The following is a 4,891-nucleotide window of genomic DNA, read 5'->3' as shown; positions in this document are numbered from 1 at the left end:
TTTATGATGCTGATGATCAGGCTGATTTTGCCTACACTGTATCCATTAATTCACGGGTCACAAATGGCATCGTTCTAATTCTGTCATTTCTTCTTTGTGCATAAGCTGGAATACTTTTGTAAAGAAAATCTTCCCTTCATTAACTCTTAGGTTACTCTGTAAAATAGTTTATTCAGGAAAGGTGGGGTAAATGCTTTCATCCTTTATTTACCTGTTTTCAGAATAATAATTTGGAATAATAATAATTCTCTAGCATCCTCCAAAGACGACCAGTAAAGTCTTAAAAAAATCAGTATACATTCAAGGATTTAACTGTATTTGATTGTTTAGTCTATTGCCATTTTATTCTTATTTGATGCTCATGTTATCCCTTCTCTGTGTAGTAGGAACCTCGTCAAGTTTCCACCTAATTCATTATGACATGATCCTTGGAGTCTTTTATGCACCCTTGATTTCTGGTAGAAGATTTTCCAATTTTGTTAACATCTTTGGCTTCAGACCAGGTATCAGCAATTTCTTCAAAGAGCCCTACTTCTATTTAGGCAAACATAGTAGAGACCACAATCTACAAAGTAGAAGTGCTGCTCATAGCTCCTGGGGTTAGTCATATTTCCAATTTAAGTTCAGCACTATAGTGTTTTTACTCAGTATATATTCTTTCTCTAATGCCAGAAAGTCCTAGTATTCTTTAACATCATTATTTATTTTCTTCATCCCGTAATGCACACATAATAGTCTCAGAATCATGAGACTAACAGAATTTCTTCCTTTCTTTAAAAAAAAAATTTCGTAAGAGTTTATTTGAGCCAAAACTGAAGACATATGCTGGGAAGCAAGATCTCAAACGCTCAACAGTATGATTTCTGAAAACTAAGTTTTTCTTGAGTTCTTATTATCTTTAGTATATGCCACACTAAGTTGTTCAGTCAAGTCACTTGAAATAGTTCTCCGTGTGCTTCTCCTCTCAATTCAATATAGAGTTAATTTGCTTTATACTTTGGGGATTGCTTTTTCAAATTTAATAATTCTGTAAAATATTTACATAGTTTCGAAGTCAAATCTACAAAATAAGATCTATTCAGAGAAGTCTGAATTCTTCCCTTGTGGCCTCCACTTGATTTCCTCCCTCTCTCCCCTATAGCAACAATTTTCAGCCTTGGAAGCTTTTAATAGGAACTTATGCTTGGACCCTGCATCCAAGCAATTCACATTTGAGAGGCTAATGGAGGAGAGTGAAATCCAAGCATCAGTATTTTTTTTTACAAGTTGCTAGGTGATTCTCATGGAAAGCCAAAGTTAAGAACTGACATTTAACTGGTTTTTTTTTTTAAATGATAAATCATTTTGTTTAAAACACACATATGCACACAAAGGGGATACATGTATTTCAGTTTCTTCCTTTCATTCTTAAACACAGGGCCATGTACTATAGCACACTTCACTGAACATGACCTGGGGAGCAGCTGTGACACATAGTGCGTCTAACACGCCCTCAGGTTATTTTGCCACCTACTGCAGCTGGAGATTGCCAATATGATAGATGTTATAGGACTTAAAAAAAGAAAAGCTATAACTGAGTAATTTTTCTTCCAAATATGTTTTTGAAATACGAAAGAAATTCTAAACACATTTATGTAATTCTAAAAGTTAATAATTTTAGAGTATCATGAACACACATGTGACTTGGGTTCTACATCTCATTGCATGACCCAGATTTTATTAATTAGCATATGTATGGTTTCTATTTAATTACTAGTCTGTGTTGTGTGTCTGGTGTTCTAATTGTAATGTGAAATTTTGTGTGTAAGAAAATGAAAGTGGCTTAATTTTTCTAATCTTTTTAAAAATTTGATTTTAAAGTTTAATTTTAGGGCACCAGTTACTGAGGCCATCTCTTTCTCTGTTCTAATCCAAGTACTCAATAGATATGAGTGCCAAATTGTGTTCTATCAATTTTAAAAGGGTTCTGTGGCCACACAAGTTTAGGAAATGCTGCTGTAGGTCGGAGACTCATTGAAAAGCTTTTAAAGGGGAGCGCCATTATCATCTTTGTACCTTTGGCAAGCAGTGTGGAGAACTGGGCCAAAGCAGGGCCAGGGTGGATGCTGTGAGACCCAGTTGTAATCCATTGTAACAGTACAAGCGAGTGGTGATTAGGGTCTGAATTGACCCAAGTGAAAAAGTTAGTGTTAGGGGCTAGCAGGAATGTTACATAACAGGAATGTTTTCCTTGAATTGAGTCACTACTAAGGTTTGTTTTTCTGGTTTTTTTTTTCACGTCCAGAAAATAGATACTTTAAATATGCCCATATATGATCAGTCTCTTGATGACTGACTCATGTTAATTAAATTCACTGTAAACTATCTAATACAGGAATCAGCTAGACCTGGGTTTATATCCTTGCTCTGTCACAGCACCAACCTTCAGTATTTTCATTCTTAAAAGGGGAATTCTTGATAATTTTCAAGGGTGGTAAAAATTAAAAAGGATGTATGCCTTATAGTGTCTGGTGTGATAACTGTAAATGGTTGGGCTATCTTTTCTGTTGATCTTAGAACTCATGTCCCTGAAATACAGAGAACCTGCCTATATTAAAATCTTTAGGAAGTTGGATTATCAATAAGAACTCTTGATTGGAAAGCACAGAATTAGATCCAGCAAAATAGTGGATCAAAAACCGGACGGGGTTGGAGATGGTTAGGAGAAGTGGTTGCCTTCACTCTGGAGGAAAAGTTGGATACAAAGTTGGTCCTTACCCTACAGCAGTGATTCTTCAGAGCTTGGATGGCTTGTGTTCCCAGAGTTAGAGCTTCTACCCTAGGGAGGGAGTGCTCTGTGCCACCTGTGATGTGACCCCCGGTTCCCATCGCTCCCTGCTTCTGACCTTGCCACAGTCAAGTGCTGCACATAGAGCCTTGGAAAGTTTTCTCTCTCTTCCTGTGAGGCTTTGATTACATACAACCAACCAGTCCACCTTTAACTCACTATAACAGTCCCTGTATTGAGGAGATCATGGGGAGTAATTTAAATTGTCTGATGTGAGAGGATGGTGGCACTGCTCTTGAGATAGGGAGCCTGGAGGAGCAGGAGTTGTGTATAATATGATTAGTTTTATTCTGGACCAGTTGAGTTTCAGGTCCAACCTTTGAGACTGGAATTCTAGCTGGCATTTAGTGAGCAGTAAGAGTGTGTGTGGGTCTAGAGAGGGTAAAGGTCACAAGTCGAGCTCATTTTGCATATGCCTTCCCTACTGCTACCTGGAGTACAGTTCCCCCACTTGTTTGTCTGCTGAACTACTTGTCTTTTATCAACCAGTTCAAAGGTTTTCTTTTTTGCATAGCAGCCATCCTAAAAGGTAGGTCCTATTATCCAGGTTTTATAAATGAGGAAATCGAGGCACAGAGGTTAACTAACTTATTCAAGGTCACATTGCTGGTAATTGAGGTGACACTGGGATTTGAACCCAACCAGCATGGCTCAGACTCCATGCTCATAACCATTTCACTCTTATTGCTCTCGAGGCACTTAGTAAGTACTTACTGTATGACTGAAGTGTTTATGGTGGTCATCTCTACACGAGAGATTCAAGGAGACAGGTTTTCCCTTTTAGGACAATATTTCCAATGAGATAAAAACCAGTCCCAAAATGTTCTCTTTTTCTCTGTTCCTGCTAACATTGTATTGGTTCAAGACATCCTCATCTCTTGTCAGAACTATTAGACTAGGCCCAGTACTGGGCTTCCCACTGTGTGTCTTATTTCCTTGGTAACGCTGTTACTGGAATCATCTTTCTGAGATGTGTATGACCTTGTTACTCCCCTGTAGGAGATCTCCATTGGTTCCCCAGTACCTATAGAAGTTCCTAAGCCAATAAAAAGAACGAACTCTTCTTCTGTCCTCTGTTTGGAATAGTCTAGTGAAGGACCTTGGCGTGGCTTGGCTGCTGGGGTCAGGTTCCCATTCTGGAGCACATAATTGTGCTGGGACAATGGGAACACTGTGATTTGCCCATCTTGGAACATGCGCCTGATCCTGTGGCCAAGTTGGAAGTGGTGGGTAGGGTTGGGAGTAAAGCCCAACAGAGACTTCAGGTTTAGAAGAGGCCACTCCTAAAGGGTAAGCCCAGTCACCTAGGGAGAGGGAGGAAGGGTACTGAGTGATGCCGTGGGGGGTGGGCTCACTAAGGTGGCTAAACATTATTGCAGGCTTCAGCCTCCCGCTCTGTTCTTGCTTTAGTTGGATGGGTGTTCACTCCCTTGGGCAGTGGGATACAGAGGAGGGTAAGAGTGCAGGAGCAGATCATCTGGCAGGGGGAGCAGCAAGCCAACAAGAAACATGGTGTGATGATTTCCTCCCAGGAGAAAGCTGAGGGATTCTAATATACAGTATATTGCTATGGTTCCATGATTAAATAACAGTGGAGTATTTTTTTCAGAAAATATGAAATAGATATTGTATTTAATCACAGTTTTGCTTTTCCCGAGTTGTCAAATTTAGATGAGTCAAATCCTGGCTTGACCACTTCCTAGCTGTGTGACTTTGGGGAGATTCTGTTTGTGGGCAGTTCTCTGAGTCTCAGTCTCTTCAGCTACAAAATAGGATGGTTTTGGGGTTGTTGTGATGATTACATTCGATGATGCATTTAAAATGCTGGGCATAATACTTGCACATAGTGAGACTCAAAAAATTGTTAACAGTCTATGGCCATGCCACGCTGAACAAGCCCGATCCCCTCTGATCTTGGAAGCTAAGCAGGGTCAGGCTTGGTTAGTACTTGGATGGGAGACCACCTAGGAAGACCAGGTGCTATAGGCATAAAAAATTAAAAAATAAGGAGATCATAAACTGACAAGGTCCTTGCAACCAAGGGTTGCCTCGCCTAAAAAAAAA

At 39.6% G+C, this 4,891-nt stretch overlaps 1 protein-coding gene and 1 pseudogene across 2 annotated transcripts in view; both read left to right on the top strand.

Annotated features, from left to right (window-relative positions):
* PRKAR2A (protein kinase cAMP-dependent type II regulatory subunit alpha) overlaps positions 1-4,891 on the top strand; it is a 97,848-nt gene that overhangs the window by 12,468 nt on the left and 80,489 nt on the right. The gene's annotated exons all lie outside the window — the stretch shown is intronic.
* On the top strand, positions 4,698-4,816 carry LOC111729594 (annotated as a pseudogene).

This window comes from Pteropus vampyrus, unplaced genomic scaffold, assembly GCF_000151845.1.
Source record: "Pteropus vampyrus isolate Shadow unplaced genomic scaffold, Pvam_2.0 Scaffold271, whole genome shotgun sequence".
Classification (NCBI taxonomy): Eukaryota; Metazoa; Chordata; class Mammalia; order Chiroptera; family Pteropodidae; genus Pteropus; species Pteropus vampyrus.
This window is presented reverse-complemented; position numbering and strand designations above follow the sequence as displayed.